The sequence below is a fragment of the Argiope bruennichi genome, chromosome 7 (assembly GCF_947563725.1).
Source record: "Argiope bruennichi chromosome 7, qqArgBrue1.1, whole genome shotgun sequence".
In the NCBI taxonomy this organism is placed as follows: Eukaryota; Metazoa; Arthropoda; class Arachnida; order Araneae; family Araneidae; genus Argiope; species Argiope bruennichi.
The window spans coordinates 70807347-70833921 of record NC_079157.1 but is presented as its reverse complement, the minus strand read 5'-3'; the positions used below and the strand labels follow the sequence as shown (position 1 = coordinate 70833921).

Genomic DNA, 26575 nt, shown 5'->3' with positions numbered 1-26575 from the left:
CTGTCTATCGCTTTCACTAGCTCGGGGCTGTGATTTTGAGCGCGTAGAAAGTGGTAATGACTTCGCCGGATCGTGAAACATTGATAGCTGTAATAGGAAAATATGATTTCCAGTCAATAACCCACGGGAAGCGGGGTTATTTTCTTTTTCGGGGAATATATTCGACATGAACCGTTAGAAAAGGGGATTTCTTTTTTTCTGTATTATTTTGGGTGATCGACATAAGCAGATTTTTCCTCCTTCTGTTGTGCATTTTTTTTTTTTTTTTTTTTTTTTTTGTACAGTGGAACCCCAGTTATGTATTATTCAGTGAAGCTGTAGGTAAATCGACATTATAGGAAGATCATTATAAAATTAAGGTATATTTATTTTGCATGCATTTTATAGTTTTTTTAAATCTATACTTATAAAAGGAAGTGTTTGTATGTATGCATCGGCATTCTTATGCACATACCATTTGACTCAGAGATGCCAAATTCGGTGCACACAGTGAGCAGAAAATTTATTTGCACGCACTCAGTATTTTGCATAAATAACTCTACAAAGCAAACGTGACGAAATTGTTTTATTAAGAAGTTATCATAAACAAATAACTGCCATTTCATTTAAAAATAATAATAAACATTTAGCTAAAAAAACAGCATTTTTTTGAAGCTCAAAAAGTATTTGTACACGAAATATTGACATATTAAAAAGCAATTAAACTTATATAATCAAAATCCATACTTAAAAGAAATGACTAGGTGATTTTTTTTTATTGAAGTTTTGAATAAAAATTAAGTGAAATCTTGACTGTTTCTCTTCATAGCTTTCTAAAATATTATTGCACGAAAATGTTTTTTTTACATTGTTTTGAAATTTTAAAAAATTTTAATAATACCAAGGTAATGTCTTTTTAATGATACATTTTATTGCCATGCAATTTTTCCTGGACTTTTAAAAAAAAAATTAAATGTTTTTCACATGATTTTAAACAATGGGTCTCATTGTTACAATGAAATTTAAATAGTTTTCATTGTTTCATCAAATATTTAATCTTATTATTTTCTTCCATTGTTCGATATCGCTAATATGAGGAATTTGAAAATGAAATTATATTACCTCAAAATACAACTTGCAATTTAAAATAAATTACTCCGACACTTAACCTTTTACTGCATCTGAAAGTCATGGGATTCAATTTTAGTAGCTAAATATCATTGTTGAGAGAATCATGAACATAAGGATATGCATAAAAGATGGAATTTAAGTACAAGCGGTATTCTCGGTGAATCGGCTGATCACCAAAGGTGGCTAGTCTACTTATAAAATTTCTGATATTGATAAATAAGAATTTTTCTTTTCTTTTTTTTCCTTTTGTATGCGAAGTATGGAAAATGTTATATTCGCTTGAATATTCGATTTCGAAGTTTTGATAATTTTCTTTGTACTACACCTCTTCAAATCTGAAGAATATGTTTGGAATTTTATTTATCTATGAACACAGAAATTCAACAATGGAACAAATGAAATGAAATGAGTGGATGAATTTATTCATTTATGAACACCTCTTAGTACATAAATTCCGAAATATGAAATGTCTCTATATAAATTTAAAATGGACGACGATTGTTTGAAATTAGTAACGCTGTGTGCTAATATTTTAATTTTGAATTGTATTTATACTACATTCATAGATAAATCCTGTTTTTTCCCTTTTCCCAAGTCCAGAAGTTTCATTTTAATCCCAAATACTAAAACTTCAAAGCTGCTGAACTTTTTTTTTTTTTGGGGGGGGGGGGTTGACTTAATAAAATCGACAAATAAATTTCAAAATGCACTCCAACAGATACTTAAAGCTGCTTCCATATAAGTCAACCATCTAACTCTCCGACCCGCCCGAAGGCACACAGATTTAAACCATAAAATTGAATGACCGGACCGCCGCAACAGCAACATTGGTGGGAACTGTGGTTGAGTCTTAAGGGCCGTCACCGGCCACGGTACAACCCTCCCCGAAGGAAGTACGTCCTGTCATCGATGGGAGGAGCCAGATCCCCCACCTATTAGTGTACCCTCCAGGGTGGCGAGATCCAACCACCATGCCGGAAGCATCTCATCCTCATATCGAGGTGCCCCCCCCGGGGGGGGGAGCTGCTTCCATATAAATATAAAATTGAGCAATTTACAATAACTAATATTTGAAATTAATAAAGACAAATTTAAAAATAATTGAATTATTTATGTAACTTTACAATGTTATTATTGATCTGTTGACTTAAGTCTCAACTTCGCGACCTAGATTACCAGATTTGAAACCCTATTTTACCGAAGGTTCTTCATAAATAAAAATTTGGTGCCTACTAAATTTGCTCGTCTATCATTCTCATCATTTGACTATATTTCAAACTTACGAGATCCATTCTAAAATTGCCTTGTGTTGTTACAGAATGAGATGTTAAAGTAACATAACTGATAACCGAAATCTTTCTTTTCAAATTATTTTATGAAAGCGATCGGTTTCGGGGCACTTGTGTTAAAGCCGCACTTATTACAGTATACTTCAGATTGCAACAATGGGCAAAATTATTTAAATTAATACATGAAAGCTATTAAGTGAAAAAAAAATAGTTATTTGCAGCGTCGATATTGCAAGATGCTGCATAACGTACGCCATGTCTCCACTTCTGAGAAGGAAGTAGGAAATCGAGCCGCTCGCTCGCAACAAAATAGGCATTTTCTTCCAGATAACATTGAGAGGGTGTAATGCAAATGACGGGAACGGATGGCACATTAGCATTGTGTGGCAGGAGATCTAATCTCGTTCCAATCTTCCCCTCAATTCAATTTTTCTAATGAATGGGAAAAAGAATAGAAATTGGTGGCACGTGAAATATTTCGTAAGCTGTTTTTCGTTAAAAGCATTCCAGTCACGCATTTTATTCGTTTTCCTATCCCCAGACACCTGTGGCTATTAAATTTACACAATCGAATGACATCACTAATGGACTTTATAACTGAACGTATCTTTCCTGCTGGATTTTACCTGAAATTGCAATTTTAGATGTAAAAAGAATTTAATTATACTTCTGAACACAATGCGCCCAGAACAGCCGAAATGATCTGATATCTTAATTTAAAAAGCAGACATTTTCATTGGTGTTCTTTCTTACATTGAAAATTCAAGCGTAATAGGCTATACAAATATATAGTTATGAATGTTTCATTGGTGGTTGTCTGAGAGATAACATGCTTATACTGGTAACATTATTATTAACATTATTTAAAAGTATCGCAAAACCAAAAAAGAACAATTAACAAAATCGAACATGGATGGATGACTTTCATTCCATCGGCGTCCGAACTTTTCGAGACTACTTTTTCAGGTTATATATTTCGGTTAAATACTTATCGCATAAGGGGAGACACCTTTTGGAAAGGAATTCATATCGTTTTTCTGTTGATTGGTCTACCCTCGTAGCATGGGCCAATGGACGAGGTATGCTAAACAAAAGCATTACTTTTAGCCCTGCCTTGCCCACATGTTATTAGAATACCCAAACGCTAAACTAGTAATCATTTGCAAAATCTCTACGCAAATTAAAAAAAAAAAAAAAAAAAGGCACTAAAAATTATTGTCGCATTTTAACTAATTCTTTCTTTTGAAAAAAGTAAGTCACGTATCAAGGTACAAATTAAATTGATTTGTTATGAAATTGCAGTGCTCCTCTCCAATACAGTAAGTCTGCTTTTAAAGAAGTTAGTTCTGCGTCGAGAACGATGGATTCCAGATATTCGAGAATCTTGGGCCTTCAGTTAGGGTGATCTTATTAAAAACATCTGTGCATTGTCTCAAACTATAAAATAGCTGAGCGTAGCAAATGAGTTAAGATAAGTGAGTGTTTGAGCGAAGCTCTCTACTGCGAATTCTCTGATCGCTTGTTACTATTTTTTATCATCGATTTGCTACTTTGCGTTGTTTTTTTCTGTGATTAGCTACTGTGAAATCGTGTTGAATAAAACGTCTTTTAACGATATTGAAATAACTGGACTCTTTTCACCTTATAACCTTAATGTAAATCTCCTTTCATCGTTCCTCTCACTTTTTTTTTTTTTTTCATGAAATAAACACCTCCTGTTGCATGCGCAAAAGCACAGAGATTTCCGAATTTGTGAATGATCAACAGTTTTGAAGTGCATGATATACTCTGAAGTTGGAAGAACGATAATTTAGAAAAGATGGGAAATATCTATCGGCTAGGAAAATTATTTTTATCATTACATTTAGATTATTTTTTTAAGTATAGTAAAAAAAAAAAAAAAAAAAAAAACTCTATCTATTACACTTTTTTTTTCTCCCATTTAACCTTTGTCTTTGAACTAGATATGCTTTATTATTTAACCCTTTACCGTACTATTTAGCTCGATGAAATCTTGATAATGCCGATAGGATATGATGTTCGCTAAACCGTCAAAGAAATGTGTGGTAATAGTTACAATACGAGATGAAACACGGATATGTGCGTTTCCTACGAAACGGCTGTTATGGAATTATACAAATTTTGTATGTAATATTATTCTAAAGCAAACAACACATAAATAATGAAATTATTTATAATCAGCAAGTGGGACGTCATGAGAAAGTATATAGTAAAATAACGTCCAAAAGTAACATATTGCAAGCAAACCATTCATAAGAATAAATTGTAATTGGCAATGAATTCTTTGTTAAATTGTTTCATGTGTCGCAATGCCACTAGTTACTTATACAGTTATATAGAAAAATGACCCTTTATAATTAAATGACACATACGAAAATTACCCAAATCGACATGACCTGATTTTTATTCTACGAGTCTGTCTTGTGATCATGTTTAATCACATTCCACGAGTGTGTGTGTGTGTGCCTCGTGATATTTATGTTTTGTTCAAAATTATCACTCATCTGTATTTGTCAAGGTAGAGCAAAGGGTTAATCGGCCATTGCAGATTTGTATATTTCTTTGCAAATAAAATATTTCTGCCAGCTATTGAAAATTCAGTTGTTTTTTTACAGTCAATTTAATATTATTATTTTTTCTTCTAAGATTGATTATGTGAAATAAAGCCTTTTCTGTTGGATGTTTTCCCATTCACCATTCTCCAAAAAAAAAAGTTTTGAATTCATTGGGTGTGGTTTTATGGTGTAAGAGACCAGAATCTTGGTCATTTTGCAATTATAGCTACATAAGGAAAAAGCATTTGCAGCTATAGAAAAGTGACGTAACGCAATGACTGCAATATTATTCCTTCGATCTCTAAAGGACAAAGAAAATGACGAGCAAATTTACATGAACGAGATCATAAATTTGCGCATTTCGGATATCGAAACAAAAGGCGCATTCCAGAAAAACGACTTGTGTTTTCCTCAGCAATTTGAAATTATAAGGAAATCGTGATGTATTTACAATTCCAACACGCAAGAAAACTCCAAGAATCTCTTACGAACTTCTGTTTTTAGTTTTATTTTCCACTCTTTATAGAAAGAATAAGGAATTTAACGATCAGATCATGACACACATTTTTAAAATTTTTCATACACTACGGAAGTCGGTGGAACGAAGGTCAAGTACATGCGTAAAAAGAAAAAAATATTTCAAATGGGGGAAAAAAAAGTCTTCGTTAATGGTGCGTTATTCATACGACTACAATCGATCGAATCACTTCCCAGTTATCATAACTACTTATCGTCCCTCTTTTTCTATTCTGTTGAAGTTTCAGTGATAAATCGGATCATTTTTTAAAGATGCATTCGATTTTATTTCATCGTATGGAATAGTTTGGCATTCCATTTAACCGTACGCTCTTTTTTAAACGCATTTTGGATTTCAAAATCTATTTCAAAGAAGGCCAATGTCTTTTCTGGTAGAATCGCTTGGAAAACCATTGCTTCATCCTGATGTTTTTTAGGTGGCAATAGATAATTATAATTATTTCAGTGTGATTATGCTTGTAAAAATGCATTGCCATCGCATTAATGCCTGCTTGAAATCAATTTTTCTAGGAATTAATGGAAAATGATGATTATTCAGTGGCATTTTCAGGCATGGAATGATAGTGCATGCATTGAACTCTGTCTTAATATGTTTGCTTGACATTTCATATGAATATGAATATCTTTTAAGTAGTCACATTTAATGGTTTAATGATCGAAGGCCGAAGAGTGATTGATATAGATGCTCTCAGCGCCATTGTCCTTCCGATGCCACAGGGCAAATAGTTAAGAGATAATGTCACGAGCTGAAATAATTTTTTAAGAAAATTAATATCATTTATCTATTTCATTTTTGATCAATACAAAGCTCATAAGTATTTAACTTCTTAAATTAGATATTTTAAAAAATATAATCGTGCTGAATTGAGTTTTTTATACCTTATTTTAATTAGGAATGTAGTAACATAATAAAAGTTTATTATTCGGATATTCAGATTAATTGCATTTTATTAATCTGAATATAAACTATTACTTCACTTTTTTTTGCTCTGTTCAGTACATCATTTTATATTAATCCCCTCAGATTAAGAGGTAATTAGTGTAAATGGTTTTCTGTGACTAGCATTGCACCAGTCAATACTGAACTGAGTTTCTCTTGCCGTTGCTTTACCTAAAAGTGTATAAAGTGGAAAGTAGTAATACTTTTTTTTTAGAACTGATTTATTAAAACTTGATTTATTTAAAAGTAACTCTTCTTAAACAATATGTCACAGATGTGTGAAAATTTCAAAAATTCAAAAATAAACAGTTAATTTCAAGAATGTAAAATAAAATAACTTTCGTTTGAGAACAGAATAGGCGTATAAAATAATGAAATCTGAATTGATTGTATAGGGGGAAAAATACTCATTTTAATATAAAATCAATTTTTATCTATCCTTTCTTTCCTTCCGGAAGTAATTTCATTCAGAAATTAGTTGCTTCTAGCCAGATCTGGGAAGGAAAAAAAAAAAAAAAAAGTATTCTCTAATTTTCAGAGAACTTGAGTTCACGCCATCATGAATTTCATCATTTTAAATTCGTCGAATTTTGACAAAACAAGTGAAATGTAAAGCATGTATTTAAAAAAAAAAAAATACTATCATCGTAATTCCTCTTCGTTTATTCTATCGTTCTTAGAGGAATTTTCTCTCCCAAACTAACGTTCATTAACCCTTTCGTTCGTTGTTTGCTTAGTATTATTTTCTAGCTGTTTTTTATTTTTATCTAGTTCACTTCAAAGGAAGTATCAGAATAAGGGAATTAATCACGATGCTGTTGCGGAGATTTATTGCTGAGAAAAAGAACTATTATGTAATTCATAATTTATTCACTTCCTTTCTGGTTTTAAAAAAATCGAATGATGTTCTGGAAAGATTTTCTTATTAAGTTTTTTTTTCCCCCTTCCCATAAGCTGATCAAATTCTCTTAGATCTGAAACTGGTACTACTTTTGTTCTCTTTTATGAGAATTTTAAAACTTCAATCCGTAGTTTCCGCAAGCGTTCATTCCTTAACGTATTTTTCTCGCATGGATACACCAAGAAGGTTTTTTTTATATATTCAATAAAGCTGTCTTTTGTTCTACAAATCTTTTTTTTAAATTTATAATCAACTTTTTGTTAATCAATTATTAGTTTCAGTGAACTTGCGAAACTAATTAATATTATTAATTTATATTTTGATAACTATGTTCATTTACTAATCTGAGAAAAAGGAAACTTGCTTTTTTTGTAATATAAGGAATTCTGTTTTCAACGTATAAGGAAGTATACCTTATACGTTGAAATTTCAATGCATATCTTGAATAAGAAAGAGGGAAAATCTCAGTTAATAAATATCTTTTAGATAAGTTGGTATCAACAATGTTTATATATATATATATATATATATAATATTCAGAAAATTTAGATAAGAATGTTACATATTTATTCATTTAAAAAAAACATATAGAAGAGATATTTGTTATTATTGGTAATATTGTGTACGATTTTTTTAAAGGCATATTAGAGGAAATGACATAGATATTGGCGGTGTGTAAGTCTTGGTTAAAAGGAAAAATGAATAATTTTTAAAACTCGTTATTTTTATCATTTATACTTATTCAATGCCAGACATTGATACATGATCTAGTTATACACAATATATTCATAAGATTTTAAGCGGAAAATAATTATTTAAATAATATATATATTCTTAAGATTGAATGAGCTCCATTTCATTAACCCTTATCGTGGCAAGGTTGCTTTTTTGAAAAAAAGCACACAAAAAAATGTATATAGGTAGCTATACATTTTGTATAGTATACCTCATTTTGTATAGTATACCATACATGCAACTTTATAAAAATTATTTTATAGGGGTAGTATATTTTTATAAAGTTGTATGTATGGTATATTATACAAAATGAACATAAGGGTTAAATATAAAGAACCCTTCACTTCTGTTAGTGATAAATATATACGTATATTACAATATAAAAATAACTTTGCTGATTTTAAAGAATCTTATTTAAAAAATATATATTGCTTATCATTGAAATTTTATGTACTAGTGTTACTGTATATGAAAATGTAATTATAAAGTATCCTAAATTATACTGTATTAAAGTTTAACGATTGGCAATTCGAAATAAAGAATCATATATTTGTGATGACTTTAACTGGCCCCCAGGAATTTCCGTTCCAGGGGCCCGAAGAAGTTTAATCCACCCTTGTTCTTTTATGCACTAAATGCTTTGTGTGTGTGTGTCGTTAGTGTCAGTTCATATCCAGTTTTATATATCAAATATGCAGTACCAATTTAATTTTGTAATCGTTGCAAATTTTGAACGAGAAAACAATGCCACGACCTCATACCACAGAAATTGGATGACATGCACATTTATGTATATCATTCGTATGAATTGTTTGCTTGCAGTATGTTACTTCTAAACGTTGTATTACTATATTCCTACTCACGAAGTCCCACTTTCATTATTTACTTGTTTGCTTTAAAATATCTTATACAAAATATATATAAGTATAACAGAATTATTTTTGAATTTCCTAATAGCTGTTTTATACGAAGCACACGCATCTGCATTTAGTTATAGTGATTTGCACCATAACTATTACTCCACATTTCTCGGACCGTTTAACGAGCGTCATCTCTCACTGGAGGGGCCGAAATTTCGTCGAGCTAAATAATACGTTAAGAGAGTTAGTAAAATATATCAAATTCAAAGTTTAAGTGGGCAGAAAAGAACATGTTACAGATATTTTTTAAAAGTACAGTAAAAATTATTGTAATGATAACTTTCCTTTCCAATATTTGCCATCTTTTTTAATTACCATCCATCTTTGAAGGTTATCTTGCACTTTCTCTAGGCGTGTCTCTATGCAATTAAACAACTTCAATTTTATTGCCCACATATTATTGATGGTTGAAACTGAATTTCGTTCATGTATGTAAATTTTATCATATTTTATACTATGTCACAGATTTTAGATACATTATCCAGATGTTTTCTTACCAGCAAACTTGAAGAATCGTTGGTTGGAATTTAGTTTGTTCCTCTACCTCAGTTTACATTCTAATAACAAATACCGTTAAAGTATGATACAAATATTGCCACTGGAAATTTATGCCGGTCTCCTCAAACTTCCGAGCAGTTAATGTGGTAGTTCCCACGTTTCGTAGCTCAAAGAAAGTCATACTATCGCGGGAGGAGTTCAATGGAAAGATGAGAGAGAGTAAAAAAAAACCTCATGAAATTGCCAGCTCACCTTGACCTTAAGCCCAGTGTGAATGAATGGCTTTATTCAAAAAAAAAAAAAGGCGGAAGATAGAACGTGTGTTCAGCTGAATGATTTGCAAGGCACTTTAAAAGTATATTATGGCAATCCTTTCGCGTAAAAGGGTTTATTGACTGATTTCTGCATATCGACGCGTGATATCTTCTGCGTGCCCCATCGTGTGTACTCTGGTTGATTTTGTTCACTTAGTTTTCCGGCTATCAGCAATAGATATTTCATTGGTTTACAATTTGAAGGACTCTTCGGTGGGGAAAAAAAAGAAGTTGGGTTTGACTTAATATCTAATTTAAAAAATCAGTGTTTTTGTCCTATCAATCACACAATAAAATATGCTTGTTTTAACAAAATTTAATGTGGCTTTAATAATTTGATGGATACTCAAAAACTCTGAAATTTAAAGTTGATTTCTGCTTTAAAGCTGTACAAACCTGAAAAAAGTGTTAATTAAGAAGAATTCAGTAAGAAAGGTAATGTTATATTAAAAATGGACATTAAAAGTTCTTAATATAGACTGTGATAAAATGCATCTTTCCAAACATTGATTTTGGCCATTTATCAAAAACTAAGATAATTACATTCATTCAACTTTTGTTTAAAAATCTTCGAAATACTCAAATCAAATTTTTTCTTACAATAACGCAGATTTCTTCTGGAGCCAACTCCAGGAGTCAGTTCAGAAATCAAAGCCATCGAAGTTAATGTTAATTATATAACTTGGTTTCTGATGAACTCGGTGGTGTTGAAATAAGAGGGATTGAATTCTATCAGAAGATCGATTATTTGATATAAAATGAGATGTGGTTCAATCAGCTAAATATTCAAAATAAAATGAAATTAGACATAGCATTGATGCATAGGGGTTTAGCTTTTTTTCGACGTGTAGACTACTGATAAATGCTCTCTTTAAAGTTAATAACTGCTTATTTTAACAAAATTCAGTTTACCAAAACAATTTTGTGAAAAAAAAAATCCATAAAAATCTTAATTATATAAATGTAAACTGTGTTTGTCATTTAATATATATATATATTTGTAAGCCTTATTTTATGTAAAGCAGAATGCAGTTTGAAGACAGTGAAGATACTTTTGATTTCGTGACGTCGTTTTATTTCATTTTGAAGAAGCAAACATATGTACAAGCGATGAGCACACAGAACGACACAGAAAAGGAATGAGGAAAAAGCTCTTGGACATTTTATCCCTGGTCTTATATATAACTAGAGAAATTGATAGGGAAAATATTTCTTCATAGTGCTAATATATAATGAGATTTCGATAGGGATTTTCGTTATACGCGCCGAAGAGGTAGGGGAAACACGGGGATCTTTTAAAAAAGAATGTGTCTCGTCAGCGGTATTTGTCACGCGGAGTGTGGGAAAGTTAGGCCTTTAGCCGATTCAGCAATTTTACAAAGCTACTCTTGAATTAAGTAGAGAAAGTGGAATTGGATCACAAAATAAGAGAATATTTTTAGAATGAAGTTACTATGGGCTAAATTAAGATAAAACCTCGGAAATTAATTAAATTGAAATTAAAGTTAAAATATCATCATAAGTATAATCCATTTGCACTTTTGACTCTAGTTTAAAGTGAATGGTATTTAGGCGACAAGGCCTAAAGATAGGACTAAAATCAATCCATTTTTTTACCCCTCTGTAACGCTAGAAAGTTATTTAGTAATAAACATCTCATAACCAGAAATGTTGAAACGCAATGCAATACAAGTGTATAAGGCTGGTTTTATTTAAATGGACAATTTTTTCGAAACAGCATTTTCTGTCTAAAATTCGATGGCAACAGTGGAATTTTTGGTTTTGAAACATTGATGACTTTACCGTTCTTCAAATATTTACTAATAGACCATATTCCTGTCCACTGGATAATGCTTTACGAATCCACGTGAAAAGCCGCTTTCTTCATCGACAACACGTAATAATTTCTCGGCACTATAAAGCTGTCATCGTAACTTAGTTTATTTCCCAAGAAGCCTTCTTTCGAAGATAAAACCCGCTTAGCGCAACATAAATAATCGCCGATCGTTCAAAATCATTTCACACGCTATTTTTAAACGCGGCCCAATAAAAGCCGATGCTTAAGAGATTTTGTTTAGAATATTGAAAGCTGTTAAATTGAACCGAGCAGTTTTTCTAAAAATAAAATCGCGCGGTCGGTCCTCATGAATATCCGACTGAGCCAGCCCTATTACTCATTCCTGCTGATTGAATGAATTTTCCTAACTCGGTTGAGTAAAATCTCTCTGCTAAGCATTTTATTCGCGGAGTTCTTCGAGATCGTTAATCGCGTTATCGCCATTTCAACAAGGAAAGGAAAAAAAAAAAAAAAAAAAAAAAAAAAAAAGCTCTCTCTCTCTCTCTCTGCGGCATATCTCCTTGGGTATTAATGATTCGGAATTAAATGAGGGGAACCCTTTCAAATATTTCTCCTGATGATCTGTTGTGGCATTTTTATTTCAACTTTAATGGGGAAGTTCTGACACGAAGGTTGGTGAACTTTGTTCAGAATGCTGTGAATCACTTGATGTTCCTTCTGAACATTTTGTCAAAAGCACTATGTTCATCACCAATGGCATTAGTTGCGTTTGGCCATTACGATTTGTATATGGACACATGTCGTATTTAAAGATTCAATGTTTTGAAAAAGAAAAAAAAAAAACTATTTTAGAAGTTAACTGATGTTTAATTAAATTATTCTTATAGCACTGCTTATAGTTTTAAGATGTTTTAATAGAACTTAATCTTTTTTTTTTCTCTTTAATTCCTGTTTTTGTCTTTTCTTTTGTGGTTTGTATGTCGAAATTTATATAATTTTTAAGGGTTTATTAACAATCTAATAATAAAATAAAAAATCGTTATTTTCATTCCGCATGACTTACAGGTTGTGAGCCGCTTTTGACAAGACTTAATCTTTCACTTAGTGTTAATATTTTATATTTATTTGATTAATTATGTTTATTTTTTGTATATATTTTATTTTCACATTATTATAAGAACATGCCTTTGACATCAGACAAATCGTTCGTATTGCAAAAATTGTATTTTAAAGAATCCATCATGAAATTGGAAATTACCATTATTAGTCACTTTGATTTCTGACAGTCATGCTCTATCTTTCAAGAAAATTCACTTACCATCTTAAATCTATTTTGTATTGAACAAATATAATGGTATACAACTGAAAGAAATAAAATTAAAGAAAAATAAGCAGATGAATTTTAACTTCGGGCACCGCGATTTGAACGATCGAAATTGTAGATTCCAGCCTGTGGTGATAAGTAATTGATACCAATACTTCTTGGATTTCTATTTTTGCAGATCAGTGGAATGCTTAAATGTTTATGAAAATATTTCGAACTGATTTAAAGATGTAAAGCAAAGTATACACACTAGCGAGTTAAGAAATCATGTACTTGAATAGAAGTTTCGAAAAAAAAAAAAAAATCTTTTAGCGAAAAGACACTATTGTATGTTGATTTCTAAAATTGTTAATACTGTATATATGCTTTGTATCATGTTTTTTTTATTAACTTTATTTTTAATAATTCTGCTGTGTTTACTTTGTTTCGATTTCATACTACTATGCTGGAAATTATTTTATAAATTGAGGTACAATTTCCATCGTATACCCCAGGTGAAAGATTTTCTATATATGGGTGCCATGAATATTTAACTTTTTTTTTTAATGATTTCTTACATATTTTGAACTCATGTAGTCACAAAATCATAAGCTACTTGTTAAAAGTTATACAAGTAATCCATAATAATTATACATGGTTAATTCCGGTTACGGATTAAAATTAGAAACAGCTTGCTGTTTATGTAAATGTTGCACAAAAGATTTCTTATCAAATTTCATATACTTCACATTTCTTAGGCCTATTTCAAGGATATTCTTTTTTAAAAAGCGGTCTTTTTCCTTTTCCGCTATTGCGTGACAAAGATTGTGAGATTCAAGAGCAAATACTTGACGGATTGTCCGTCCAGCAGAAAGGCTTTCCTTTTCAGTTATTTGACTGAAGACAGAGAAGGTTTTTTTTAAGGTTTTAGAGACAACCTATAGAAATCCACACGCGCTCTGGTGAGCAGCACTTGATCCATCTGAAGAGTAGCTCATTTGCCTTGTCATCGCTTGCTCCTTTCCTCATCTACTGGCTGAAAACTGCTCTAGACGACTAATCTCTCTGATGACCTTGCATTTTCTTGTTCTTTTTCATGCCCCTCCCCCTCTTCCAGCCTGATGATGATTGCAGCGAAATTAAGTGTGGGATTTCGCAGCTCTTCCCTGTTTCCTGATGCGTTATTAATTCGACTCGTATCGATTCATATGACAGAGGAAATTGATATCGTTTTGTCGAAAAGTCATCTTTAAATCTAATTAAGTAACACGTCATGGGATATATATATATATATATATATATATATATATATATATATATATATATATATATATATATATATTATTTTGTTTCTTAAATACCGAGAATGGTATTCTGGTTTTCATCAAATCATTAATTTGATATGCCAGTCGGAATATTTCCAGCGATGAAACAGATCTGGAGTTAATTTACAGAACTCCGATCAAAGAGAGTTCTGGAATTGTTGATTTTCGATAAATGACTGAAATATGGAAGCCAGCGTATCTTTCGGTCAGTTAATGTTATTTCAAATATTTTCCGTAGAATGCGCAAGATTCAAAAGAATATTTAAATTATTATAAACTCGTATTCAAATATAGTTTTTTTTTTTCTTAATATGGTTTAACATCTGAATATGGTTTATTGTATACTATCAAAATAATCTTTGGTTTTGTAAATATTAACACCATTTAAACAATGTTTCTAAAAATGTATATTTCTTGTGTAAAAAGTATGTATTTAATATAATTTTTCTTCATGCTTTTTGTAACTACTAGTAGGGGAAAAAAAGTTCATTACTAAGATAAATACTATTCAAATATCTTTTTCTAATATTAGGCATATATATACTCACATAATGCTTCCATTTTTCAGTACTTAGAAGTTGAAAGTAAATAGTTCGAAAATAATGTCTCTCTAAGAGAAAATTTTATTTAAAAGAAAGAATTAGGAAAGATGTGAATTTAATTGGCCAGCTGGATCATTTCTTTATTTTTATAAGTGCATAGCTTTCTATTTTGGTAATTTATTTCAATCCATAAGAGATCTGAAGAACACCACCTCATATTTCCTCTTTTAAATTCTCCCCTTCAACGATTTAATCACAGCTTTCACGTGAAAAGCTATAATTAGATGCTCTTGTCAGAATTGTCATTGCTTTCGAAAAAGTTAAATTCTGCCACATGATTACTGCCACCGGAAGCATCTCACTTCCTCTGATTTTTTTTTTTTTTTTTTTTTTTTTGCTTGGTTCTATTTTCTTCCGAACTTAAGAGGTATCACTAAAATATTAAAATGAATGTATCAATATTAAAAATGTTTATATTTTATGAATCATGTGTGATTATAAATTATAGCGAAATTATTATTGATTTCATGCAATCAATGATTTTAAGACTATACGTTAATTTTGAAGTGACAGATGTAAAAAAAATGTAATAGAAAGTATAAACAGTTTCTGATCATTTATGGAATATTAGGACGCTTCATTTTATATATTTCAATATTAGAAGCTTCATTTTATATTTTATATGTACTTTTTTGCAGTTCAGAAGAGAATTCAGTGGCATTGGTTTAATATCTTTATTTTATAGTCGCTTTTGATGACCAGCTTATTCATCAGGGATATTTAATTTCAGTTAAATCGTTTGAATTTAAGTTCCATGTTCATGTTTCCGCTAAATTAACTGACATTAAAGCCGTGTTATTTTAAATGTCTTATTAAATTTTTTTGTTTGTGTGTGTTCATGAGCCTTTCTAATGGAGATAATCCCATAACATCATATCGCTATTAAAAATGTAAATATTCGGTTCGTTTATCTTCTAAATGTCGCAATATTATAACGTCACTTTTTTTTATTGTAAATTACACGGATAATAAACAGAACCTTTCTTGAACTTTCGGCAATGGAAAAAAATCACGCGATTAAGTACTTGAATAAAACTATAAAAACGGTTTGAATTTCAAGGCAACAATGTAATCTATTGCTGAAATTGCAATGTAATCTATTAGGAAAAATTTTGTAAAAATTGCTGGAATTCTAAACAAAAATTCGCGTGACTATTAAATTGATATCATTAATTTTTTTTTTTTAAATAATTTTGAAATGGTGTAAAATTTACATTTGTGCAATAATATTTTTTAAAGTTGTCACCGAAAAGTACCGAAATTACGCTTAATTTTCAATTAAAATATTAAAAAATTGCTCCGTGGTACATTATTATTCTCAAAGGCATACATGTGCCAAATTTGATAGTTGTAGGTTAAACGGTCTTGTTTGCAGAGTGCCAACACACATACACATTTATCTTTATTATTAGTATAGATGCATTTTCTGTTGCTAATGTGTATGAATTGATTATTAATAAAAGGTGTTTTTGGTATAGATTTTTGATTTTATATCAGCAGAATTGAGATAATTTAAAAATTTATTTCCTTTTTATGCGCCATGATTATATAACGGCTAATAAAATTGATAAGTTCAGACGCCTTGCTTATCTGATATCATTCCTTTATCAAAAAAGTTTTAACTTCAATTCGGCTGGATTGCTTATCAAATTTTTGGTGTTAAGCTATACGTAATTCTGTTGGAATTCACTTGATAAGTCTCAGTATCGTGTTATTTTTATTTAAGTAATCTGTTGGCACGTCAGGCATGAAGCTGATATTAAGCATTTTAAACTACAAAATCACAATGAATCTTTATTGGACAGTTGAATTTTTTTCCATATATGTATTATATAGAAAAAGTATTATAATCGTCAAAACATCGGTCTTGATTTTCATGATTTTTTCATGTCTTCCGAATACGAGATGGAAGGGGAGGGGGTATTTTTAATTCTAGAAAACTGATAGTTCAAATGAAAAAAGAACTGCATTTTATGAAAATTTGCATAAAATCAATTCACGGGAAACGCTGTTCTAAGATATCTACTAGATTATTTTCATTCTGCGGTGAAGCAATCCGTGCGAATCATAGAAATATCTGAGAAAACTTACAGGCGAGCATTCAAGTATTAATTCATGCGCTCTGGAATACTGATTTTTAACCATTAAAAGCGATTTATTATGTCGGTTCTTTCGATAATTCAACATTCGAATTTGTTATTTGAAATTTCAACAATTTATTTTCAAAGAACTTTTTCTAGAAAATTTTTTGCCATAAATCTGATAAATTTTGGGCATTTAGTATTTAAATTGCTTTCATTTTCCTTATTTTCCAATTTTTTGAAATCTTAATATTTGGGTCTTAGGGGTAATTATAATAAATAATGGATTATTTATTTGTCATTATGCTGTTAACCTATATCCTTTTGAAAAATTAGGTCTGTAAAATTTGGCCTCCCGCATATCTTTTGGTTGAAAAAAAAAAAAAAAATTTTTTTTTTTTTTAAAGGCTCACGCACCCACGCAAAGCATTACTTTTCAAGTTCATTCACGTGATTGCGTATACACCATGCCTGACTGTTGAAATCAGAACCGATTTTTCCTCCTGTTTCATGTCCTTTGTGCATTTCGGAAAATAACTATCAAGGTTAAAATCCTTTCATTAATATTATTTTCATTTTTACTTTCGTATTAAACTCCACTCAACGATCAAAAACACATTTTTCGACTTTCTGTTGTTAAAATGGCTGGTTTACATTTGCGGAAGTCGGGCCGTCGCCCGCTTTGCAGCTGCTTTGCCGGGCGTGGTGCCTGATGTCTGGTAGCAAAAGGTGTGTAGTTCCGGCCGTTGTAGATGTTAACGTTCTGCCAGCCGGTAGATATCTCTTCAAGCGTGTCCTCTCGGCTGTTCTCTGTTGGCGAGATGACACCCAGTGATTACTGATCTGCCAACCTGATGTGGTACTTAGGTCGAAGGCTAATATTGTTAACGGACACATTTAACCTTGTGTCTGAATTGTCATAATCATATCTGGACGCGAGACGCTATTAGGTTGTCTGACGGTTGATTTCATGGTTGTTTCGTCTTTTGTAAAAAAAATGTCATCCGAAATAGTACGTGAAAGATGCCCTCCAGATTTCTTATCGATGATATCTAATCATTTGGTTTTAACCATTCGTTTGCTACAAGTCATTGTTTTCAATAGTAATTTTAATATGTAAAGAATTTAAAAACAAAAAATTCTGTAATCAAGGTTGCTGTAAAGGAAAAATCTTCCGGACAGTCAGCAACCAAGGTGCTCATCCCTAATTCATACAAAGTAGCATTTGTCAATAAATCTGATACTTTGTATCAAAAGATATTCATGTAAATCAAAATGATTGTATATATTAAAATTTGTTTCGTGATAATAAATTTACAAAATATTATACTTTAATGGTTTAAAGTCGGGTTCAATCGTATGTTAATGAATTGGAACAAATTTGAAAAATGAAATAGAACAGAAACTTTAATTTCAAATGTAAATGCACTACGATTGAGACGCGAGATTGTGTATGATCAGTACTTTTTCATAAAATGCTTCTACAAAACGGAGGGGAGAAAAAAAAAAAAAAAAAAAGAGCTCGGTCGGTGTTGGGTAGCTACATATTTTGATTGAAACTGTATTATTATTATTATTATTATTATTATTATTAACTCATAACTAATCCAAGCAACAAAAATGTATATAATATGCTCGGTGTTCAAAGGATCTTCATGGTTTCATTACATTTATTATTTGTTGAAGATGTATTTTGATACAATTTAACTCATTATATATTTCAATAGCATAATAATTATTTCGGATGTGAAGTTTTGAATTCTTATTGCCTTAAATTATTTCAAATGAAATGTTCATTTGTGTGTTTAAATACAGTTTTGTTACTTAATTTTTGTCCCCTCCCCCTATAACCTACTGTTTTCGTACGGTGAGTGGCGAAGTTTTTGCGTTCGGATTTCAGTACAACGGAATCAATGACATTTTAAACTATTTTGTTGTAGTTGCTAAATATAGTATAATTCGGTACAATTTAGTTATATTTTTTGCAGAAAACATAAGTTTTGCTATAAAACCCAATGAACATTTTTTAACACAATGAACTCTATTAATTCGACGAGATTATTTTTCCAGCAAACCCCTGGTCTGATATCTATACCGGATTACTGAGAATCTGTTGTGTATATTCTTGCAAATAAGGTTGATGTGTGCCACACTAAGAGTATTTGCATCATTTTTGTGTCCATGGTCAGTTTTTAATTCGTTTTTTGTGTTATCAAAGGGAAGAGGGTGATTTCTTTAAAGCTCGAAAGTAGAGCTATTAATTAAATTTTTGTTTTTCCCATTAATTTGGTTTTATTATGGCTTATTTAAATTCAAAGAATCTGGAACAGAGAAGTTAATATATTCCTGGAAAATTCTTTCTGTATTATTGATGTGCCAACTGAGCATGTTAATGGATTAAAATATCGACGACGCAGTTCAAAAGGTATTTACGACGCATTTTAGGAATGACAATGAACAGTTGTAACTCCAAGTTCTGTTTATACAGCGTATGAATTTCGACTTAATATGATGCAAACTTCACTTTTCTATATTATAAACTTTAAGATGTCAATCTAGAATAATGAGACATCTTTCATAACATCAAATTGGCTCGTTTGGAATCTGAATTCGTGTCAAGGGTATTTATTAAATTAAAGGAAATGTCAGTCTCATCTGTCTCCAATAAATAGATTATTTCATTAGCTTTAATTACATAAATGTGACGGTAGTAGTGGTAGTACCACCAGAGGTAATTGATATCTGGAAAGTTGCTTTTCTTATGAACGTGGGTTTTGTATAAATCATTCAAGAATTTATTGACATTTTGGAGGTCAGTTTTTTAAATTGTATGCTTTAAAAAAGTTTCTTCTTAATTACTCGATTAAATTTTCATGTAAACCACATTTCCCTGGTCTCTTTCAGATTGAAATTTACCAATTACTTTTTGGTGATAAAATTTTTAAAAATATATTTTACTTTTGTCGGCACAATTTTTTACCCTTTATTATATCGCGTTGGGCCTTTGTTTGATCTTATCTTAATATGACTTGTTACTTTGCCATCTCTGTAGGGGATTTTATAAAAACTGATTGTGAATGCGCCTAGCAGTTTTTTATTATTATTTTTCTTTATTTTACAAGTGAATATATACCAGTTTTTAAAGATGGATTTTAAACATTTTATATTCGCTTCAACTACATCATCAGTTCAGTTTTTCATTTAAAATCCTGATTTAAAATTTCTCACTGCATTCATTATCTTCTCCAGATGACACTTGTTTAGAATTTATCTGTACCAATTTGAATAATTTATCGGGCAAATATGTATAAAAATTCGTAACACCAAGTATTACGATGGCAATTTTATGATTAGCATTTCTTTTTTGAAAATATTTAATAATAAAATAATTTATATAAATCTTATCCTCTTATTTTATTTGAAAGCGTATTAAATAATTATTGCCTATACTATTAACGATAACCAAATTGAAAGAATCTTGCACAATATTTTATCTATCCCTTTCCTGTCCAATGAATAAGCAGAACAAATGGATAAATAAGACGGAATATTTTAACTATTAATTTACATTGGATATTTGGCAAGTAAATATTAGGTATGAGAAACAAAATACTTTATAATGTAAATATTGTGCCTTTGTGAAACGTTTCTCTTTTTCCTTTGCAAATGGTTTTCCTGTCTTTTAGGCCCTATTCCTCTAGTCTCTTAAAAATCATAATATCAACTAATACTATACATGAGACTTATATTAATTTTGGGTTATAAATAATCTGGAATCTAGGGCAGGTCCGTGTTTCGCGTGTTTTTGCTAGCATTTTTAAAAGCATCTTAGGTAAAACAAAACATAAAATAGTACGGAATTTCCAATATTTTACATTTTAAGTTTGACAATTCAGTAAAACCTGTATGAGAAAAAATGTCAGATTTTGTTATCTTTTATATAAAGTATATTATTACAGAAAAATTATGCTAAATTCTATGTTATTCTAATGCAATTCTATTGATATACTTTATTCTAAAGCAATAATTTATAGAATAATTACTATATTTATAAAAAATCATATTTGAACCTTTTTTTATGCATAAAATAGGGCCATTTTACGGTTTAACTTTTTTCTTTTAAATTTCTTAGGGAAAGGGAGGGAGATGAGGGGGATCCCTCCTCTCGGAAGTAAGAATTTTTCGGTTTTCTGTTCCTAAAGGCCTAAGGAAAATTTGGTCAAAGTTTAAAAACTTCATAAATTTTTCTTCTATTTTACCTATTTACCAATGAACTCCTACTTTGGGGATCAAAACGAGTTTTTCGGCTATTGTCAAATATATTAAAGAGACCGCTTTCTGAGTCATTATCTTATTCAAGGTAATTACTAAAATAGCTAAGAATGTCATTAAGCAAATTCTTCAATATTTTAGCTGGTATTTGGCACATCTTATTTCTTTGCTCGAATCTCCGATTTTTATCAACTCTCATCATTGCAGAATGCGACTTTTGGTCTTAGCATTCCTTTAGAAATAGCATCCATTAGGTTATTACTGAATCTTGTTGGCGATTCATCCATTCATTTGCATTCCACCAGCATCCACGTGTCTTTGTCAAGAGTAAACAATGCCTTCCTGCAGCGTGGCGCATTTATTGATCTTTTGAGAATAGTCAGACTTTAAGAATCCTTACCCTTGTATGTTTAATGTGTCTTACTTTTCTTCATTAACTCTGGTGCTTTTGTGCAGATTCTTTTTAACGTGAGTGACCTTACGCTCGATTTCTGCGAAGGCGAATCCTCATTTTCGCTGGCATGCTTCGTCGGACATCGATTTCGAGGGCAAGGCAGTAAGTACGAAAGCAGGCAAAAATTCGTGGAAGATCTAATTAATGGAATTCGTCTTCAATGGCTTCTCCGATTACTGTTCGATTCTTTCTGTTAGCTTGTTCTTACTAGGGTGAGTACACGGAGTGGAAAGTGGTTACAAGGTAGAGATTAAAGGAAGCGTTGACATTGTATTCCTTTTGTTTGATTCCATTCTGGAGTGTTCGTTTTTATGGTCTTGATTGCCAAATTAAAAAAAAAAAAATACATAACAGTTAATTTCTGTAAATCGTGAATCCATATAACACTTTGTCACGCCTAATACATATAAATGAAAGCCTTAAAAAAAAAAAAAAAAAAAAAAAAAAAAATTAAAGAGCTCTTAATTAAATTATATGGACACTATTTAGATAGCATCTGAATTTGGAATATTTGCCTTAAATTGGAAAGATGCTGAAAATCTTCAACTTTTGAATAAAATTAGAATAATGATAATTTTAAAAAAGCGAAGAATTATTCCTCAACTATATGTGCTGAAAACAGTATTGAACTATTTAAAATGAAAATTTAATAAATAAACTTATTTTCCGCACCTAATCAATTTGTGTTTAAAACAAGTAATGATTATGATATTTATTTCTATTTTATGTTCAAAAGCTGTTATTAAAATAAACACATATAAACATCCTTTTATGTTTTCATAATTTTTTTCTTTATAATGTAATTTTAAATATTTAATTTTTTTTATAATGTAAAATTACATTATAATCTTGATTTTAAAATGTGGTTCTTGTAATTATTGTAATGTTTACATTTTACGGTAGTTTATTAAACTTAGATTATTTTTGTAGTATTATTGATTTAATTTAAATATTGAATAGATAGATTTGAAATTTTGATACCCTATGTATGCTATGGAACCTTGTTTAAGACGGAACATTTTTCTAGTGTTTAGATTCTGTTTAGTACAAGTTTTACTATATGAATTTGACGTAAATGTATGTTTCAGAAAAGGAATGTGTAATACTTATTTATGTATAAGTAAGGGGCGAAGATGGTAATTTTTTTTGCTTTAAGAAAGATTCGAACCTCCTAGTCTGAAACATAGAATGGAAATGTTACTAGATTTGATACGTTTGTCTTTATTTTAATTTAAAAAATTTTCTCTGTTGTATAGTATTGATATTGTGCATCCAAATAATGCATTTAATATCGATGCACCGTCTATGCATTTATAGACGATTACTAAAACTGCCTTGATGTAAAATTTTAATAATTTTAACTTAATAAATTTTAATAAAAACTTTAATAAATTTTAAAAATATTTTAAATTGGTAAAAGATTGTACAGAAATAAAACTGGCTAATCGAAAAGTTTAATTTTTTATTTTAAAGTTGTGTAAAAATAATTTTTATTTTGCAATAATATTTTTGAATCCATTGTAGAAGAGCTTAAAATATCAATGTTTGTTCAATAAGAGATTTAATTAAACTTTTGAAAAACTTTATATGGGGAGCACTTATTTCATCAGAAATAATTATCTACCTAATTTGGTATATCTAGATGAAATGTTAAATTTGAGATGCATCACAAATTATTATTGAAAATCGCTGTGTTCAATAATTTTTCACATAATACTCTTTATTTCAATGGTAATTGCTTTTATTAAATTATTCTGAATCCATTGATTTTCGTAGAATTTTTTACTTAAATAATGCTGATTTCTGATGAAAATACGTAAATGAGAATCGTGAAATTTGGCTTCAGTTTTAGGAATATACCGCCATTCTAACCAACTGATCGATCGTACTAAAAAAAAAACGGTATTTGTGCAAATATATTAACTTATTTCGTATAATCAACTTAAAATTTAATAAGAATTCACTTCAGGATGCACTTCTTAGAATAGAACCAAGGAAAGGCATTGATGAATGCATTAATAATATTATATTTGTGAGTCCAATTCAGTAAATCACAAGAATGAATGAAACATAATTCTTTTACTGCGATCCACACTCGGAGTGCTTTCTAAGCTTTGAATTTTAATAAGTTGTTTATAGTAAACGATCCATTTGCCTAAAAGAATTAGCTTTTAAAATTTAAATATGTAAAATTATGCTGCTATTAAAGATCAGTTCGCCTTGCTATATTCGATACGAGGCTAAAAAAAGAAACGCGAGAACTGAGAAAGTGGTACACGACTCTCTTAAGTCTTTAAGACGTGACAGGAAAAATTGCGAGATATCTCATTCTTTAATGAGTTTTCTTATTTTTTAGACCCAGATTTTTAAATTATTTCATTTGCCGCGCCATCAATTCTCTCCGCAGGCGTTTGGCCATTGTTGGCTACTGATGGAACCGCTTACGGAACTGTTGGAGCAACACCATTGTGGTTAAAGTGCTAATTAGGATAGATTTCTGATTCAGAAAATTCTGATGCATCCTCTTGTTTGGATTGATTGCTTGACGAGTATGGCACGGATTTTATATATGTCATTAAAACAAAGGATCCTCGATTCACTCGGTTGCCTTTGGTTGCTATTTCCATACCTACCCACTGATAGGATTGTTTCGAGTATTCGAATTAATTACGGCTCCCGCTGGTTGCGCTATCTTGATGAATAGCTTCCACAAACGTTCTGTCTAGTTAAGCTATACCTACCCGACTGATATAAACTTGATAAATCTTTCAAAGCCAGTTTTTAAAGGCATTTGATTGCACGTTTTAAGTGTTGAATTCTTTCCGAAGTTTTCCAAATATTAAGATATCATTGTAGGGGGTGAATCAAATTTCATATTTTCTTGAGAGTGCAAAACAAAATCGGGAGTATTGTTTCCCACAGAAAAAAAATTAAATTGGGTTTTAAATAACTGAATTTTATGAAATGGAACGTGCATTTAATTGTTTGCTGTGAACTCTTGCTTTTCTTATAAAATTTAGCCTTAAATGTATAGGGTGTTCATTAATTATTGTCGGGGTTTCCGTACCTCATAACTTTCGAATAAAAAATATTACGCAAAAACCGATTACGTATTCGTAAATTACAACTCAAAGCATTTTATTAATGATATTAAAGTGTAAAACTTGCACAATTTGCACTTTGTAGGCATTCAGCTGAAGGCGATTATGTATTCGTAAATTACAACTCAAAGAATTTTACGTAGCAACAATGTGTAGAGGTTGAACAATCCCATGGCCTCCGAGATCACAAGATATAACACCGCTGGACTTCTTTCTATAGGTGTTTGTCAAGAACATTGTGTACAAGACCCCTGTGCCCTCCCTTGATGAACTGAAGCTCAGAATTGTTACTGGGATCCAAAATTTTACCCCACAATGGAACGCTTGGAGGGAAATCGAATTTCGTCTCAATGTGTTACGAGCCACGAAGAGCAGCCATGTGAAAATTAATTAATATTTTTAATAGCATTAATAAAACTCTTTGAGTTGTAATTTACGAATACATAATCACATTCAGCTGAATACCTACAAAGTGCAAACTGTGTAAGCTTTACACTTTAATCATTAATAAAATTCTTTGAGTTGTAATTTACGAATACGTAATCGGTTTTTGCGTAATATTTTTTATTCGAAAGTTATGAGGTACGGAAACCCCGACAATAATTAATGAACACCCTGTATTTTAGATTGGAATATTTGCCATTGAATGAAACCTTAGTAAGTGTACGATTTCGAAAGTAGAATAAGGTGTTTCCATCGATGGTGGGAGTTTCTTTCCTTATGTTGAATTTATTTGGAAAATCGATTAGTGCTTTCTCTGTTCAGTAACAAATGTACTTTTGTTGCAGAAATGTCAGCTAATTAATCGAGATAACAAAAATGTTAAAAAAAATATTTTTTTTTCTTCTGATTTTCAATGTAGAATGTTATGCTACATTTGACCATTGGTTTGACAATTTTTATTCGAATAAATACTCGACGATACGAAGGATTTTTAAAAACCAGTTCTCGTTTAAATATACGTGTTTTTAAAGTAGAAAATGTTCTGAACCACAATCTACACTTGAGATGAAATGGATTTAATCGATTCAACATAAAATCTAATACAATAGAAATATAAGAATTCCACGGGTTCAAACGGTGTTTCTTCTTCTTCTTCTTTTTTTTTTTTTTTTTTTTTCCCTTAAGTTATATATCTTCAAAAATCCCCAGCAACCCTTATTCAGTTGTGCCATTTTACGATACAAATGCTACGCACGAACGCACACGGTTCATAGCGGCAAATGTAGTTGCAATAGTAGTAGTTTCTTCTTGATTGATTTTGTGTGTTTTGGAATTAAGGCTATTCTCATAGCTTGGAATCATCATGAACAAGGATGCCTGGCGGTTGTACTTAACACGCATTCCAATCAATTATTCCGCTAGGGATGACCGTTTTGTTCTTGTTCACTTGAAGTTGACCGTTTCGTCTTAACAGTTTGTCCAAATTTTGTTGTTTTTTTTGGTGCCAATTTTAGGAAATGACCTTTTTTCTTTCTTGTCTTAATCTTAAAAAACGTCGTTGCGTTTTAGAAAAAATCTTATAATAAATTTTTTGAAGTACTTATCCGAATTTCGTGATTGACGTTGTTTTATCGTTTGAATTTGCCATGGAAATAGAAGTTCATTCATGGATTAATTTTCAGTGCTAATCTTTGCATCTTTTTCGAATAATTCAATGATATTCCGACACTGTTTTTAGAATATTAATAAATATATGCAATCATAAGATTTTCTGTATTAATTATAAATTTTTCTAGAGAATTTTCTTCAGTTACATATGAATAGTTGCACGGACGGTTAATTCAGTCAATACGCAGATACATAAAAACGAATGGTA

The 26575-nt window shown here is 30.6% G+C and overlaps 1 protein-coding gene across 1 annotated transcript in view; it reads left to right on the top strand.

The window, feature by feature from the left end:
- The window catches only part of LOC129975785 (dual specificity testis-specific protein kinase 2-like), a 133359-nt gene that overhangs the window by 68019 nt on the left and 38765 nt on the right, over window positions 1-26575 (top strand). The gene's annotated exons all lie outside the window — the stretch shown is intronic.